Source organism: Macrobrachium nipponense, chromosome 12, assembly GCF_015104395.2.
Source record: "Macrobrachium nipponense isolate FS-2020 chromosome 12, ASM1510439v2, whole genome shotgun sequence".
Lineage (NCBI taxonomy): Eukaryota > Metazoa > Arthropoda > Malacostraca > Decapoda > Palaemonidae > Macrobrachium > Macrobrachium nipponense.
In genome coordinates, this window is record NC_087205.1 from 31,491,683 (window position 1) to 31,511,169 (window position 19,487).

The 19,487-nt window shown below is 35.7% G+C and overlaps 1 long non-coding RNA gene across 2 annotated transcripts in view; it reads right to left on the reverse strand.

Moving 5' to 3' along the window:
- Positions 1–19,487, reverse strand: part of LOC135224458 (uncharacterized) — a 335,859-nt gene that overhangs the window by 58,526 nt on the left and 257,846 nt on the right. For both annotated transcript variants that reach the window (XR_010316748.1, XR_010316747.1), the window contains exon 2: positions 7,732–7,792. This is a non-coding gene — a long non-coding RNA (uncharacterized LOC135224458). The remainder of the gene's footprint in view (positions 1–7,731; positions 7,793–19,487) is intronic.

The window sequence follows — 19,487 nt, forward strand, 5'->3', positions numbered from 1 at the left end:
GAGTGCCGACTCGACGTATGAAAAGTCGACGAAAAAAAGTTTTTTTAAAAATTCGCGGAAAAATAGTTATAGGCCTACTAGGCAAAAATTTTTTAATCATGCGCCTTGGGGGATGCTGGGAGTTCATGAATCAAGCTGTTGTTTTGTTTACAATCATTACCAAAGCACGCAAGCGCGAATTTCTTTCTTGTCGCAATAAAAAGCATCAGCGACACATCTCAGAAATTATTTCGGCACTTTGACATCATATTTGCACCATTTTATATTAGCTGTTACATAGAGTTTTATATATGAAAATGTGCACAATTTCATGGAGAATACAACAAAAAAATACTCATGATTGTAGCTCTTATCAGTTTTGAAATATTTTCATATAAATAATGATAAGTGCCAAAATTTCAACTTTCGGTCAACTTTGACTCAACCGAGATGGTCGGAAAACGCAATTGTAAGCTAAAACTATTACATTATAGTAATATTTAATCATTTACCTTTATTTAGCAAAAAATTAGAAGTCTCTAGCACAATATTTCGATTAATGGTGAATTTATGATAAAAACTTTTTCCTTACGTCCGCGCGGTAACTCTTCCAAAAAAATCATAAATTTTTTCGTCCAATTGTCGTAATGTTTGCACCATTTTAAATTAGCCGTTGCATAGAGTTTTATATATGAAAATGTGCACAATTTCATGAAGAATACAACAAAAAACAACCCATGGTTGTAGCTTTTATCAGTTTTGAAATATTTTCATATAAATCACGATAAATAGAAGGAATTCGACCTTCGGTCAACTTTGACTCGACCAAAATGGTCGAAAACCGCAATTGTAAGCTAAAACTCTTACATTCTAGTAATAATCATTTACCTTTGTATTATTATTCTCTTCTCATCAGGGCTGATATTTGCTAATAGATGGCAGATGTTCATGTATTGGTTAAAAAATGTTTTTTAAAAAATACTAATTTATTGATATGATAACAAAAGTGGCGTATGGTCACCGTAGGGTTAACAAATCCTAGTCTGGACGTTGTCTAAGGGCGTAACGGAATTCCAACATTTCCAACCGTATCATCGGTTCATTTTCAAGGAAGGGTGAGCGTGAACTGATTGGAATTTGGACGTTTGGTGGTATTTAATCCTCTGTTCAGCCAATGAAAACTCAACGCCTACCAGACAGAGCCCCTGGGACACAATAAATACCGCCAAACGACTAAATTCCAATCAGTTCAACGTTCACACTTGCCTTGGAAAATTGAACCGATGATACTGTTGGAAACATTGGAATTCCATTACGCCCTTAGACAATGTCCAGACTAGGATTTGTTAACCTACGGCGACCATACGCCACTTTTGTTATCATATCAATAAATTAGTATTTTTTTTTTTTAAACATTTCTTTAACCAAGACATGAACATCGGCCAGCTATTAGCAAATATCAGCCCTGATGAAGAAGATGATACGAAGAATTGAAAATAATATAATTAATATAATAATAAATGTAATTACAAAATTCACATTGCGTGATAGTATTTTAAAGAAATACATATCCATTTCACTCTTTTAATTAAGGATAACTCCTCCTCTTTGTCTCTCTCTCTCTCTCTCTCTCTCTCTCTCTCTCTCTCTCTCTCTCTCTCTCTCTCTCTCTCTTTTTTTTTACAGAGATGAACAATTTTTTATAGTACTAGTATGTAAAATGTTTATTGATATTTTCTGTTGTTGTTAATAATAATAATAATAATAATAATAATAATAATAATAATAATAATAAAACTGTAATTACAAAATTCGTATGTGGTTGTATTTTAAAGAGATAAAAATTACCTTTCCATTTCACTTGTAAGGATAACTCCTCTCTCTTACTGAGATGAGAGCATTTTTATGGGAGATGCATATGTTTATTAACCCTCTTACGCCGACTGGACGTATTTTACGTCGACATTTTTTGTCTCCCGTGTGCCGACTGGACGTATTTTCATTGACTTACAAAAGTTTTTTTTAAAATTCGCGGAAAAATACCTTTAGGCCTACCAGCCGAAAACTTTTGAATCACGTGCCTTGGGGGATGCTGGGAGTTCATGGATCAAGGTGTTGTTTTGTTTACAATCGTTACGCAGGCGCGCAAGCGCGAATTTCTTTCTTGCCGCACTAAAAAGTATCTGTGACACATCTCAAAAATTATTTCGTCACTTTGACATAATTTTTGTACCATTGTAAATTAGCCGTTACATGAAGTATTATATATGAAAATTTGCGCATTTTTATGTAGAATACAACAATAAAATACTCATGATTGTAGCTTTTATCAGTTTTGAGATATTTTTATATAAATAACGATAATTGCCAAAATTTTAACCTTCGGTCAACTTTGACTCGACCGAAATGGTCAAAAAACGCAATTGTAAGCTAAAACTCTTATATTTTAGTAATATTCAATCATTTACCTTAATTTTGCAACTAATTGGAAGTCTCTAGCACAATATTTCGATTTATGGTGAATTTATGAAAAAACTTTTTCCTTACGCCCGCGCGGTAACTCTTCCGAAAAAAATCATACATGCGATTGTGGTAATGTTTGCACCATTTTAAAATTAGCCATTATATAAAGTTTTATATATGGAAATGTGCGCAATTTCATGCACACTACAACTAAAAACAACCCATGGTTGTAGCTTTTATCAGTTTTGAGATATTTTCATATAAATAACGATAATTGCCAAAATTTCAACCTTCGGTCAACTTTGACTCTACCGAAATGGTCGAAAAACACAATTGTAAGCTAAAACTCTTATATTCTAGTAATATTCAAGCATTTACCTTAATTTTGCAACAAATTTGAAGTCTCTAGCACAATATTTCGATTTAAGGTGAATTTATGAAAAAAATAACATTTTCTTTAAGTCCGCGCGGTAACTCTTCCGAAAAAATCATATGTGCGATTGTGGTAATGTTTGCACTATTTTAAATTAGCCGTTACATAAAGTTTTATATGAAAATGTACGCAATTTCATTTAGAATACAACAAAAAATAATTGAAGGTTGTAACTTTTCTCATTTTTGAAATATTTGCATATAAATCACGATAAATAGAAAAAAAACCACGTTTGGTCAACTTTTACTCTACCGAAATGGTCGAAAACGCAATTGTAAGCTAAAACTCTTACAGTCGTAGTAATATTCAGTCATTTATCTTCATCTTGAAACAAATTCGAAGTCTCTAGCAAAATATTTAGATTTAGGTGATTTAAAAAAAAATCTTCCTTTTCCTTCCCTCGTGTGCGGATTCTCCGCCACAAATCTCCGAAATGCGTACGTACCATTCTCGGAATAGTTTGCTCCATTCATATTAGGCATTTCATAGTTTTTTATATATGAAATGTGCACAATTTCATGTAGAATGAAACGAAAAATATTTGAAGGTTGTAGCTTTTCTTATTTCCGAAATAATTGCATATAAAAATATATATATAAAAAAATTCGACATTCGGTCAACTTTAACTCGTCAGATATGGTCGAAAACTGCAATTGTAAGCTAATACTCTTACAGTATAGTAATTCAATCATTTGTCTTCATTTTGAAAGAAATTGAAAGTCTCTAGACATATTTAGATTTATGGTGAATTTTTGAAAAATATTTGTTTACGTCCGCACGTTACGAATTCATGCATTATTTTGTGATAATATTTTCTCTGTGTTGCTTTTATCGTTTTACAATGTGTTATATACCAAAAATGATCGCAATTTAGTGTACATTACACGAAAAAAAGTAACTTGTTACCTTTAACCGTTTTGCGCACAGCGCGATTGAATACAATTATATATGAAATTTCGTTTTTTTGCGCTATCATATATCGCATTATTTATATATGATAATGATAATTTTTTTCATTTCTGATGGTTGCATACTAAACTTCTGCCAATGACAAAAAAACAAAAAAAGGAGCCAAAAATGAACTCTTAATCTTGAAAACTAAGAGCGCTGTGATTTTTTGAAAAAAATATTTTTTCCGCTTCCGCGCTCACTCTGAAACACCTCCGGCACACGGGAGCAATTTTTTTTTTTACCGCTTCGGCGTAAGAGAGTTAATATTATCAAATAATAATAATATAATAATAATAATAATTGATAATAATAATATAATAATAACTAATTTCAAATAAGAATTCTTCCCTTCGTCTTTTTCTGCATCGGTTTCCCTACATTCTCATAACTCCAGTGACGCTCAGAGCTGGGAAGCTGTCAAACATGTCAAGTAACAGTGCTATGCAATGGTCAACAAATTTAATGGTTTTATGCAATCTCTCTCTCTCTCTCTCTCTCTCTCTCTCTCTCTCTCTCGTCTCTCTCTCTCTCTCTCTCTCTCTCTCTACTGAGATGAGATCAATTTTTATTTGGTACATGTATGTAATAAGTTTATTATTAATATTTTCCAATAATAATACTTATGTATAATAATAATAATACTATAACTGTAATTACAAAATTCATATGTGAGTATCTTAAATACAATCTTTCCATTTCACTTTTTTAATACTTTAAAGACAACTCTCTCTCTCTCTCTCTCTCTCTCTCTCTCTCTCTCTCTCTCTCTCTCTCTCTCTCTCTCTCTCTCTCTCTCTTGGCTGCAAGTGTTAGAAGTACGTATGTATGTACCTATATACCTTTAATGGTACTAATGTTTAGGATTACTTTGAAATTATATTAATACAATCTCTAAAATTAATACATTAATATGATAATAATTTAAGGTAAATTTGATGTGGGATGTTACATAAGGTATACAATTGGTGTTTCTATTTCTCTCTCTCTCTCTCTCAGCAAAAGAATTGATATACAGACAAGCATAATTGTTCAGTCCTCTCTTTCTCTCTTCTCTTGAAAAGATATATGTATTTATCGTAAGGTGTTATTGGCTGTTTATATATTTCTTATGGTAAAATATTTAAGATGACTTTGAAATGATATTATTAATACCAATTCAATGGTATATTTGATATAGGATGATACTTTTAATGTATACATTTGGCATTTGAACTTTGAAGATAGGCAGATATAGGCATTTTTAGAAGGGAGTTCTAACTATTCGCGGGTTTGAGCTATTCGCGAGGGTGCCTGATACACATCTCCCGCGAATACAGGGGGAACACTGTATGTACATATGTAGTAAAATGTGGAACCTTACCTTTGGAGTGAAGCGATGTCCGAAAGTGGTGACAGAGGAGGAGGACAAATGGCAGAAAACATGAACACTTAACTTTACAAAACATTAAAAAATGGCAGAAAACATTTACACTAAACTTTATGAAACACATTAACAAATGGCAGAAAACATTAACACTTCTTGATTATCTCCATCTTCGTCTCCATAGAAAGCATCCTCTTCTTTCTTGGGACCCATGGCTAATTGGAAGGCTTGCTTGAAGAAGGCCCTGGTTGGCACTCCTCTGCTGTCGGCAGCACTTTTCATTGTGGTCCACTCAGCCACAGTGTCTGCATGTGGTCTTGTCGGAAGGGCACTTTGGGGTCCTGCGCCACTGTCCCTTGCAGCCACAGTTTCCACATACACCGTCGGTGGCTGGGCACTTTTCTACGAAGCTGTGCTTCCTTGTGCAGGAAGGGCATTAAGTGTCCTTGATAGGGGTTCAGTGCAAGCTAGCACCCCTGTTGCCATGTCCTTTGGTTTTTTATAAGTGGGGATGGCACACAATTTGGAAGGAGAGGAATGTATGGCGGTGGTGGCTGTCTGTGTGGCCTCAGGAGCAACATTCATTGACCATGGTGGCCATTGAAACTGCAGCATTAAGGGCAATTAGTTTCTGAATGAGCTCCTCATACCTGACTCCCAGGATGATGATCACCTTTAGTGGAGTCCTTTCGCATGCAGCAGAATGGCCAGGACAGATGTTGATTTCCTCTGCTACATGCTTCAGTCGGACTTAGAAATCGCTAAAGCTTTCCCCTTCCCTCTTTTGCAGGAAAGCCGGTCCCTGCATCATAGGGCTTCATTCTGCAGGTTCTTGATGTGTTCCTGGAGAATATTCAAGACCTCGTCCACACCGCAATCCATGTCTGGTGGTACGCTGAGTGTATGCTTGAGTAGTCTTTGGGTCTCCAGGCTGAGGCACATGTGAAGTTGATCAAGCTGCTTTCCTGTTAGGCAATCCCTAGGTCCATCATCATGCTGTAGTCATCTCAGCGTCTACGGCATTACCTGAACACTTGGTATGTGGCATCAGGTCATAAGGACGGTGGGGTCTAGGTGATGGCCTTCTGTGGGGGGGTGGTAGCTGGGTGGGCAATGGAACTGAGGATTGTGTGGGAAGTTGTTCCGCAGCCGGTGTTGCTTGTTGCTGGGCATCGGCCTGTCATGATTCCTCCAGGTATTTGATGAGGAGTCTTAATTCTGCATTTGGAGCTGTGGGGGTGGTATAATCAAGTATGGTAAGAGCAAAACCTGAATGGACTGGATGTGAAGGCAACTGGTGGTCCCCAGGCTCATCTTGATGTGAGGCAGAAGCCATTATGAACTGTTTTCTGCAGTGTCATCCACAGTTTAAATGAATAGGAGAAAAGATGAGGGAAATTTCTACAGTTCTTATTATAAAGTTACAGTAAATAATTCAACTGTGCGGCGAACACTGGCAGGCAGGGGAGAGCGGGTCTGAGAAGGCTCCTGGGGGTGGTTGGTCGGAAGGGTCCGAAAACTTAGCCATTGAGTTAATGAGTCGCAGTGTATGTCAACTGATGAACGGGGTCAGACGTGCCTCAGGCTTCACAACTGGGTGGGGTAATGGGGGGCCGACTGTGTAGCTAGGGAGGGGCACAAGAGGAATACAACCCACTGAAATCAACATACTAACATTACACTGGACTGCCATTGCACAAACATTGCATGAACATAGCGCAAACACCGCACCATCACTGTAAGATCCACAGGCGATCAAAGGGTAATGGTGGCTGGATTTGAATGCTGGATTCTGGTGTTCCCTGAAAATGCTGGATGGTTTTGTCACTGCTCCATGGTGATAAGTGGTGAGGTCTTGCAGGAGAAGACAGAAGGTTGTAGGGATGGAAAGATAAAATCCAGATTCACTAGCAGCAATTAAATACAGGGAGGCTCTGCAAGAGAGACAACTGGCACCAAGAGAAGTTAGAGTACTCATGCGCATACATTTGCAACAGATAATACTTATGAAATACATAAAAGGCCTATGCATACAGTAACATTTACAATAATCCACAGAGAGCATACATTCATGTGGGCAGGACTCCCACCACCTTTATGGCAGTTAAACTACCTATCTACCTTGTTCACAAAGTCTAGTGGTTGTTTTCCTGCTTTGCCGAAAGTAATTCCTAATACGTATAACAACTAAGAGTTTGCATGTCATGTAGGAACAAATATGGCTTCATCTTGATTCAGCATAAATAAAATACCTTGTGAAGAATTATTTTTGCGCAGTTTCACCAGGCAGCAGGAATAAGAAAAACCAAAACTGTACAAGTGATAAGACTGAGAGCAATTCTATCAAATATGATGACCCACTAAATTCAAAATAAAATAAAATTACCATGCAAAAACTTACTTCTCTTAAATAGTACGCATCTGTTCCAGCAGGAAATATTTCTTTTATAAGCTGAATATTTCTGAAAAGGAATGCACATAAAAATGTCAGTTGATTAGCTAAATTTCTATACAAAAAGAGTTCATGAAATGTTAAACTTACTTCTCTTAAAAATCGACTATCAGTCCCTGCAGGAAATATCTCCTTTTCAAGTTGTATGCCCCTGAATAAGAAGGAAAAGAATTAGAGATTAACAGGCAGTATAGCTTTTAGAATTTCAAGAAAATTACAGCTAAATTACAAAGATGTGCTAAAAGGCCATTGATTCCTGTACACTCTCTTTCAGAATGAAAAAAACTGCATCAACTGCCACCTATTACAGAATTGTTAACCAATATATTATTAAACATTTGCTTCCCAGAATCTTGAAGATATCCTTCAGTCATTCAAAAACACTTAGAAGCTGAATCCTATGAGAGCAACATTGTAGCACCCTTACTTGATGGAGGCCCACAAATACATATGAAGGCAGCTGAGGCCTCATACAGTGAATGCATTTAAGTTCTATTCTGTAAAATTGGTGCGACTGGACACCATTGTACAAAGTAAAAAGGTTAAAAGGCAATAAAAGACAATGGGGCTGAAATGAGCATATTTAACCTGTTTATTGCAAAGCATTAAGATTTTAAAAAGCAAAATGCACGGCTTACTGTGAAAGAGAATACGTATGTAGTACCATGCCGTATGGACACCTTATGTGATGGAAAACATGAGCACTAAGTAATAGCAAAACCTGGATACAATCATTTGCATATAACATCTAAAGTATATAACAAAATCAAAATTTTTACTGCTGCATCTTATCCCACATACTGTTGATGTTCTGCAACTGACGTACGGAAATTAGCAATGGTACATCTTAAAGGGTACATAGGAATGCAACACAAAAACACCTACCAGTTACTCACAACCGATCTGGCATACCCACAAGCTGCAATCAGAACACATTAGCAGCAAAATATTCTAACCAGAATGAGCATCTTTTGAGGAAAAAAATTAAGCAAATAACAAAACTGATTAGTAGACATTATGGACAAACTAGGAAACTTCATGCTGAAATAAGAAATGAGGGCTTGTTCGTCCTCCTTGTACCTCCGGTGGAAGTGTCCCTGTAGAAAGCTTGATGGGCTCTGCAACGTCGGGGCGGGGTTCCTGGTGGTACCAGGCATCCATACTTTTCCTGGTACCACCAGGAACCCCGCCCTGACGTTGCAGAGCCCATCAAGCTTTTCTACAAGGGGCACTTCCACCGGAGGTACAAGGAGGACGATCAAGCCCTCAAAAAGATCATCGAGGAAAACGTCAGCCCCGTCGACCCAGACAGAAATATTAAAATAATTATATATTATAAAACGAAGAAGACGAGCAGCCTGGTGATGAGAAACAACCCTTCGGCGCCCCTGCAGGATCCCTTGAAGAAGACGAGTGTGGTCTACCGTTACACATGCCCCGTCCGAGGATGCCTCGGCAAATACGTTGGTATGACCTCCATGCGTTTCTCCAAGCGAATCTCCTGCCACGCCCAAGCCCAGGAGCCATATTCAACCACGCCAGGACTGCTCATAACAAACGGATAAAAAGAAATGATATTATCCCTAATATCATAATAATAGATCAGACAACAGATCCCCGACGTCTGCGCCTCCTAGAAGCCCTTCATATAGGTAAGGAGAAACCAAACTTAAATATAACTCAAGAAACGTTTCTCCTTCCCACCGCCGCCCGGAGAGCAGCGAGCGACCCCCCCCGACGATGCCAGATAATCAGGAGCCCCCACAGGATGATACGATTCCTGCTACAGACGGAATTCCTGACGTTCATCCCCAGGCACACCACTGTGGCGCTCGCACAAGAGAATCCCCGAGACCTTCGAGGCGAGATCCACGGCTTCGTCCAAGACCGGCCCGACCAATGAGAATGCAACTCTAGGTCCGTGCCGCTATAAATACCATTCCGCAAACTTTCTTGCTACAGTCTTCTTCAAACGACTCGTCCGAAGATGACCTACGAGAAGGTCGAAACGTCACGTAATACCAGCTATACCAGCCCAACCAACACCAGCCCTTAATCCAAAGACGACCCTGGTCCGAACTGAACTACGCTTACGGAATAATACTGGCACTGACGACGACCCCTGCTTGACCTGGACCTGATATCCTGTTCTAATAAAAGATTCCTTCAGCATTTACAATTTTTGAAAATTCCCAATATGAATATTGGCCAGTTACTCAGAAACATCGCTGAGCCTGAGAAGCGAATTGTAAGGAAAATAGAAAAAACAATATATAAAATCAACTCGCTTAATTCTGCCATCCTTTTTTAACAGTATTTGCCTAAAAGAGGGTCTTCTACCAAAATAATAATAATAATAATAATAATAATAATAATAATAATAATAATAATAATAATAATAATAATAAATAATAATAATAACAATAATAATAATATAACTGTAATGACAAAATACATATGTGATAGTATTATAAACAAATTCAATCTTTCCATTTCACTCTTTTAAATAAGGATAACTCTCTCTCTCTCTTGCCCCACAAATATGCATGTCATAGTGGTAACACTCTCCCTCTGCTTTGGCTGGAAGTGTTAGAAGTGTATGCATAGAGCTTTAAGGGTACTACTACATTTTATTTTAAAATAACTTACAGTACCAATTTTCAAATAATATTAAGTTTAATGAGAATGACAATAATAATAATTTCAGCTAATTCTCTAGGTTCAATGCATTATTGGCTTATGACAATTCTCTACAAAGAGAAATTGAATAACTAGTGTATGTGATGATGATACCATAGTAAAGGCAGTCTCCGGTTATCGGCAGACTCGGTTATCGGCAGACTCGGTTATTGGCAATCCGGTTTTATGGGGCTTGTCCAGTGCCATAAAACTGGCAATTTATGGCGCTATAACGGGACGAGTTCCAGTTATCAGCGCCAAAAGGGTGCTTATGGCACGCCACCAATAACCAGTTATCCATAAGAGGCATTATGTCACCATAAATCAGAGAGTTTCAGTTAGTGGCGGTTCTTACTTATCGGCACACCCCCGGAAACCGATAACCGGGGACTGCCTGTGATTGTATACATACGAATACAGTAGCTTAGCCTACAGTATACTCTATTACTACATATACTGTATAGTACCGTATATGCCACCTTATAAGACGACCCGGCACATAAGATGACCCCAAATTTTTCATTTAAAAATGTAGGTTTAGAAGTATGTTTGCCGTATAAAACAATCCCCAATTTATTAAACTAAATAACAATATCAGCTGATTTTAGTTGGTACATAAAATTAATAAATTATTGGAATTATCGTGCTGAAAATGTGTCAAGTCAGTATCTTCAAGATTTTAAATGTTCGGCAAAACTCATCATTACAAAAAAGTACTTTTGTATTTCCTTAGGAAAAATGTAAACATCAGGACAAATGCGCAGTTCAACACCTGTGACGTTACTATTGGCGGAGTAATACACGTTGGAAGTAGATCCGCATGAATGTATTCCTTTATAATTGGAAAGGACTCCAATATTAAGGGTAACTGGGGAGCTATCGATATCACAAAACCATTTATTTGTATTTTAAAATACTACCAAGGAAATCTGGCCTTTAGCAAACAACGTGGCTTGTAAGTCAAGCATGACTGGAACTACAAAAAAAAGGTTATGAGATGAAATGGAATATGAAATTAAGCTTTTTAGCCAAGCACTGGAATCTGATGAATTATTCAGCGCTAGAAACAATTATTTTTTAAAAATAATAAAGTTAAGTCAACCTCGATTTACCCTATCGGTAACTTCAAATTGTCTATCAATGTTAAAAGGCCATTGTGTAATAAGTATCGGTGGAGTAATATCCATTGAAAGTAGATCCACTGATTGTATTCCTTCAAAATTGTGAGGTCATTATAAAAAAAACTGGTACAGTTAACCCTTAAACGCCAACTGGACGTATTATATGTCGACTAAAATTGTCTGTCGGGTGCTTAATTGACGTACGATGCATCGACTACAAAAAGTTTTAAATATTCGCGGAAAAATAGTTATAGGCCTAGTTTGCAAAAAATTTTAAATCACACACCTTGATGGATGCTGGGAGTTCATGGATCAAGCTGTTATTTTGTTTACAAGCATTACCCAGGCACGCATGCATGAATTTCTTTCTTCTCGCACTAAAAAGCATCAGCGAACACATCTCAGAAATTCTTTCGTCACTTTGTCGTAATATTTGCACCGTTTTATATTAGCCGTTACAGAGTTTTATATATGAAATTGTGTACAATTTCATGTAGAATACAACAAAAAAACAACCCATAGTTGCAGCTTTTATCAGTTTTTTGAAATATTTTCATATAAATCACAATAAGTGCCATAATTTCAACCTTTGGTCAACTTTGACTCGATCGAAATGGTTGAAAAAACAAAAACAACCAATTGTAAGCTAAAACTCTTACATTCTAGTAATATTTAGTCATTTACCTTCATTTTGCAAAAAACTTGGGAAATTCTAGCACAACGTTTCGATTTATGGTGAATTTTTGAAAAACACTTCTTCCTTATGTCTGCACGGTAACTCTGCCGAAAAAATCAGAAATTCTTTCGTCAGTTCGTCGTACTGTTTGCACCATTGTATATTAGCCGTTACATAGTTTTATAGTATATAAAAATGTGCACAATTTCATGTAGAATACGACGAAAAATAACTCATGGTTGTAGCTTTTATCAGTTTTGAAATATTTTCATATAAATAACAATAAGTACCAAAATTTCAACCTTCAGTCAACTTTAACTCGACCGAAATGGTAAAAAAACGCAATTGTAAGCTAAAACTATTACATTCTAGTAATATTCAATCATTTACCTTTATTTTACAACAAATTGGAAAACTCTAGCACATATTTTGATTTATGGTGAATTTTTTGAAAAAATACTTTTTCTTTATGTCCAAGCATGGTAACTCTGCCGAAAAAAATCAGAAATTCTTTCGACAGTTTGTCGTAATGTTTGCACTGTTTTATATTAGCCGTTATATAAAGTTTCATATATGAAAATGTGTGCAATTTCATGTAGAATACAACAAAAAACAACCAATGGTTGTAGTTTTTATCAGTTTTGAAATATTTTCATATAAATCATGATGTGTCAAAATTTCAACCTTCGGTCAACTTTGACTTGACCGAAATGGGCGAAAATCGCAATTGTAAGCTAAAACTCTTAGATTCCAGTAATATTCAATCATTCACCTTCATTTTGCAACAAATTAAGTGTCTCTAGCACTATATTTCGATTTATGGTGAATTTCTGAAGAAAAAAAATTTCCTTACATCTGCGCGGTAACTCTGCCGAAAAAATAAGAAATTCTTTCATCAGTTTTGTTGTAATGTTTGCACCGTTTTATATTAGCCGTTACATACAGTTTTATATATGAAAATGTGTGCAATTTCATGTAGAATACAACAAAAAAAACCTATGGTTGTAGCTATTATCAGTTTTGAAATATTTTCATATAAATCATGATAAGTGCCTAAATTTCAACCTTCCGTCAACTTTGACTTGACCGAAATGATCGAAAAAACGCAATTGTAAGCTAAAACTCTTAAATTCTAGTAATATTCAATCATTTACCTTCATTTTGCAACAAAATGGAAAACTCTAGCACAACATTTCTAGTTTATGGTGAATTTTTGAAAAACACTTCTTCCTTACGTCTGCGCAGTAACTGCCGAAAAAATCAGAAATTCTTTCGTCAGTTTGTCGTAATGTTTGCACCATTTTATATTAGCTTGTTACACAGTTTTATATATGAAAATGTGCGCAATTTTATGTAGAATACAACGAAATAACTCATGGTTGTAGCTTTTATCAGTTTTGAAATATTTTAATATAAATAACGATAAGTGCCATAATTTCAACCTTTGGTCAACTTTGACTCGACCGAAATGGCCGAAAAACGCAATTGTGAGCTAAAACGCTTACATTCTATTAATATTCAATCATTTACCTTTATTTTGCAACAAATTGGAAAACTCTAGCACAATATTTCGATTATGGTGAATTTTTAAAAAATACTTTTTCCTTATGTCCGCGCGCGGTAACTCTGCCGAAAAAATAAGAAATTCTTTCGTCAGTTTGACGTAATGTTTGCACCGTTTTATATTAGCTGTTACATCAAGTTTCATGTATGAAAATATGCGCAATTTCATGTAGAATACAACAATAAACAACCCATGGTTGTAGCTTTCATTTGTTTTGAAATATTTTTATATAAATCATGTTAAGTGCCAAAATTTCAACCCTCAGTCAACTTTGACTCGACCAAAATGGTCGAAAAACGCAATTGTAAGCTAAAACTCTTACATTCTAGTAATATTCAATCATTTACCTTCATTTTGCGACAAATTGGAAAACTCTACCACAATATTTTTATTTATGGTGAATTTTTTAAAAACACTTTTTCCTTATGTCCGTGTGGTAACTCTGCCGAGCTCTGATAATTTACAAAAGAACCTTTTCTCTGAATTACATTTCATTTGGCAACTAAAGGCAGTGATGATATTGGTAAAACAATATCAGTTGCTTATTTTAAGAATGTAAACAAAGCCAGAATGCAAATGGCAGATTACTCTCTTCATGTTACAATATGGTAATAATACATTCAATATTATTAGATGTAGTAAAACAGCTTTATTAACCCTCTTACGCCGACTGGACGTATTTTACGTCAGCATTTTTTGTCTCCCGTGTGCCGACTGGACGTATTTTACGTCGACTTACAAGTTTTTTTTTAAATTCGCGGAAAAATACTTATAGGCCTACCAGCCGAAAACTTTTGAATCACGCGCCTTGGGGGATGCTGGGAGTTCACGGATCAAGGTGTTGTTTTGTTTACAATCGTTACGCAGGCGCGCAAGCGCGAATTTCTTTCTTGCCGCACTAAAAAGTATCTGTGACACATCTCAAAAATTATTTCGTCACTTTGACATTATTTTTGTACCATTGTAAATTAGCCGTTACATGAAGTATTATATATGAAAATGTGCGCATTTTTATGTAGAATACAACAATAAAATACTCATGATTGTAGCTTTTATCAGTTTTGAGATATTTTCATATAAATAACGATAATTGCCAAAATTTCAACCTTCGGTCAACTTTGACTCTACCGAAATGGTCGAAAAACGCAATTGTGAGCTGAAACTCTTATATTCTAGTAATATTCAAGCATTTACCTTCATTTTGCAACAAATTGGAAGTCTCTAGCACAATATTCCGATTTATGGTGAATTTATGAAAAAAATAACATTTTCTTTACGTCCGCGCCGTAACTCTTCCGAAAAAATCATACGTGCAATTGTGGTAATGTTTGCACTATTTTAAATTAGCCGTTACATAAAGTTTTATATATGAAAATGTGCGCAATTTCATGTAGAATACAACAAAAAATAATTGAAGGTTGTAGCTTTTCTCATTTTTGAAATATTTGCATATAAATCACGATAAATAGAAAAAACCACGTTTGGTCAACTTTGACTCTACCAAAATGGTCGAAAAACGCAATTGTAAGCTAAAACTCTTACAGTCTAGTAATATTCAGTCATTTATCTTCATCTTGAAACAAATTCGAAGTCTCTAGCAAAATATTTAGATTTATGGTGAATTTAAAAAAAATCTTTCCTTCCCTCCGCGCGTGGATTCTCCGCCACAAATCTCCGAAATGCGTACGTACCATTCTCGGAATATTTGCTCCGTTTTATATTAGGCATTTCATAGAGTGTTATATATGAAAATGTGCGCAATTTCATGTAGAATAAAACAAAAAATATTTGAAGGTTATAGCTTTTCTTATTTCCGAAATAATTGCATATAAAAAATATATATATAAAAAAATTCGACATTCGGTCAACTTTAACTCGTCAGATATGGTCGAAAACTGCAATTGTAAGCTAATACTCTTACAGTATAGTAATATTCAATCATTTGTCTTCAGTTTGAAAGAAATTGGAAGTCTCTAGGACAATATTTAGATTTATGGTGAATTTTTGAAAAAAATATTTGTTTACGTCCGCGCGTTACGAATTCATGCATTATTTGTGATAATATTTTCTCTGTGTTGCTTTTATCGTTTTACAATGTGTTATATACCAAAATGATTGCAATTTAGTGTACATTACAACGAAAAAAAAGTAACTTGTTACCTTTAAACCATTTTGCGCAAACAGCGCGATTTGAATCAATATATATGAAAGTTTCATTTTTGCGCTATCATATATCGCATTATTTATATATGATATTGATACTTTTTTCATTTCTGATGGTTGCATACTAAACTTCAGCCAATGAAAAAAAAAGGAGCCAAAAATGAACTCTTAATCTTGAAACTAAGCGCACTGTGATTTTTTTGAAAAAAATATTTTTCCCGCTTCCGCACTCACTCTGAAACACCTCTGGCACACGGGAGACAATTTTTTTTTACCGCTTCGGCGTAAGAGGGTTAAAATTATCATTATTCTTAATACACAACTATTTTTCGACATTTTGCTAATGGATATCTGTCAGTGTAACAACCTATCCGGGGCAACACTGTGTGTGTGTGTGTGTGTGTGTGTGTGTGTGTGTGTGTGTGTGTGTGTGTGTGTATTGAGAATAATGATAATTTTAATAACACTTTTATAATATGAACAGAGCAATCTGTCATTTGCACTATGGCTTTGTTTACATTCTAAAAATAATCAGCTGATTTTGTTTTACCAGCATCATCACTATCAAGTTGCCGAGTGCAACTTACCCAATTCTAGTTTCTTTCATAAATTATCAAAGCTGGGTTTAAAAATTGCAGCTACTTAGGGTCATTTCCCAGGGTGCATGACATTCGGGCTATAGTAACTTCTAAAAATTTCTTCAAACATATGAACTTTGATGATCTAAAGAAGTATACAGGTTGGAAATCGCCCTCGGTGTTCAAAAAGCATTACCTTAAGTCTTTGGAGGGTCTTAAATATCATACCACAGCAGGGGGGAGACCAGTGTCCCCTGCTATAACATCAATATAGTGCTGTCCTTGTGTCATACGGATCTTTTCCTTTATGACAGCCTCATTAATATTCTACCTACCTCAGCAGTTATATTTGTTATATATATTATTATTTCTAATCAATCTTGTATTTCACTTTAGGAAAATGTAGCTTGGTATTTTCTCAGGTACAATTTCATGGAGCGACACGGCCGAGCCCAGAAAAGGGATTTTGACGTAGGAAAAATCTATTTCTGGGCGTGGGCGAGGAAGCCGTGTCGCCCAGTGAAATCCCCCCCTAGTTTTCCCCCCCCTTGCTGTGCACCAAGCTTCAATGCTATCGATAAGTATGACGTCACAGACGCCTTCAACGGGGTAGCAGGATGTGACCTATGGGTCAGCTCCCCGTATTTAGGGGATTTTGATGAGGAAAAGGCTAATTGGAGGGGTTGCTGTGGTAGTGTTTAACACTCGCCCCAGGTTTATACCGACACCTTTTTTTATAGGTGAGCGAGTCAGAGTTCTGACATGTCCAATTTAGCAGTTCTCTGGTATTATAGCAATATTTTACTAGAAATAATGCTAAACGGACTTATTTCACTGGGCGACATGGCTTCCTCGCCCAGAAATAGATTTTTCCTACGTCAAAATCCCTTTTATAAAAAATGTCATAAATTAAATAAAGTACACGTGTGTTTTTGCCAGTTAGCTATTGACACAACTATCAACACTTCAGGGGTTAGCCTGTCATTGAAAATCTCGGCAGGATTTAAGGTTTGCTTTTTATACTTGCTGTATAAGATGACTCCACAATTTAGGGGAGGTTTTTAAAGTTTAAAATACTATAAGCCAATTCTAGAGGCTCAATGCATTTTGACCATGATATATATATATGTATATAGTAGCAAAAAAATTGGACACGAAACAGGGATCACATTTGGACCGATATCGGCATAATTGAGCGATCTCAGGCTGCTGATGGCTACGTATAATTATGAAATAAAAACAATAAATATTCATCTTTTCCGTGAATATTTTAAAAAGTTATACATTACTGTATCCAATAATATTGTATGTTTTCTCATATTATTGTATCATAAAATACTAACAAAGCGGTCAATGTTTTGGTTTGGATATCAGCTGACGGGGAATATGAGTTTATTTTGCCATATTTAACTCAATTCAGAGTGAACTGCCTTGCTTCTAGTTAGATAATAGAATATATAGAAACTTTATTTACATGAGACAAGGTCATTTTTCGTTATATGACATGTTTTTAAGTTCAAATATGAATTTAATATGTGTCATTGTGAATTAAATTATTTTTTTCATTAACAGATTGCATTGTGGGCATGTTTATTGTGCAAAAATACATTATGTGATTCCGTTTGCAATTTTCACTTGATTTCATCGTAGTACGAGCTTTACCATTACGTCATTTATCTTTTTCTGGGCTCAGCCCGTGTCGCTTCGTGAAATATCCTTTTAGCACAAATTTCTAAGGTAAATATTACTAACATTACCAGAGGAAAAACTAAAATGGGCTGTCAGAGAATTCTGACTCGCTCACCTTATATAAAAGGTGTCGGTATGGTTTCTGGGGCGAGTGAAACCACTACCACGGGTCTCTTACCATTTAGATCCATCCTTCTACAAAATCCCCCTGCTAGAGGGCTAATGCACAGCCCACACAAGTAACTACTACTACTAGCGCTCCCAACGCCAGCACGAGCGCCTCTAGCAGCTATCCTTTTCGTTAGCTTCCTCTTGCACACACGTGTTTTTTCTCGCTGTGTTTTTGTGCTTGCGTTTTTGGATTACTTCTTCGTCATGGAACTCCAAGCCATCACCGCAGCTAAGTTAAGTACTGCTTAACCCTCTTACGCCGAAGCCCTAAAAATCAAAACCTCTCCTGTATGCCGGCGCCGGTTTGGAGTGAGCGCGGAAGCGGAAAAAATATTTTTTTCAAAAAATCACAGCGCGCTTAGTTTTAAAGATTAAGAGTTCATTTTTGGCTCATTTTTTTGTCATTGCCTGAAGTTTAGTATGCAATCATCAGAAATGAAAAATAATATCATTATCATACGTAAATAATGCGATATATGGTAGCAAAAAAAAAATTCATAGATAATTGTATTCAAATCACGCTGTGCAAAAAACGGTCAAAGCTAACGAGTTACTTCTTTTTTCGTTGTATTGTACACTAAATTGCAATCATTTTGATATATAATACATAGTAACATAAAAGCAACACTGGAAAAATATTATCCCAAAATGATGTACGAATTCGTAACTCGCGGACGTAAAAAAATGTTATTTTCAAAATTCACCGTATTCTAATATTGTTCTAGAGACTTCCAATTTGTTTCAAAATTAAAAAAAATGATTTAATATTACGATACTGTAAGAGTTTTAGATTAGAATTGCAGATTTCGACCATTTCGGACGAGTTAAATTTGACCTAATGTCTAAATTTTTATATATATTTATTTATATGCACATTTATTTCGGAGATGGAAAAGTTACAACCTTCACTTATTTTTTATTGTATTTTTCATGAATTTGCGCACATTTTGATATATGAAACTCTATAAAACGGCTATATGAAAAGGAGCAAATATTAGGATAATGGCGATGTACGTTATTTCGGAGACTTGCGGCCGCGAATCGGCGCGTGGAGTGAAGGTAAATATATTTTTCAAAAATTCACCATAAATCACAATATTGTTCTAGAGACTTCAAATTTGTTTCAAAATGAAGATAAATGACGGAATATTACTAGGCAGTAAGAGTTTTAAGCTTACAATTGCGTTTTTTCAACTATTTCGGTA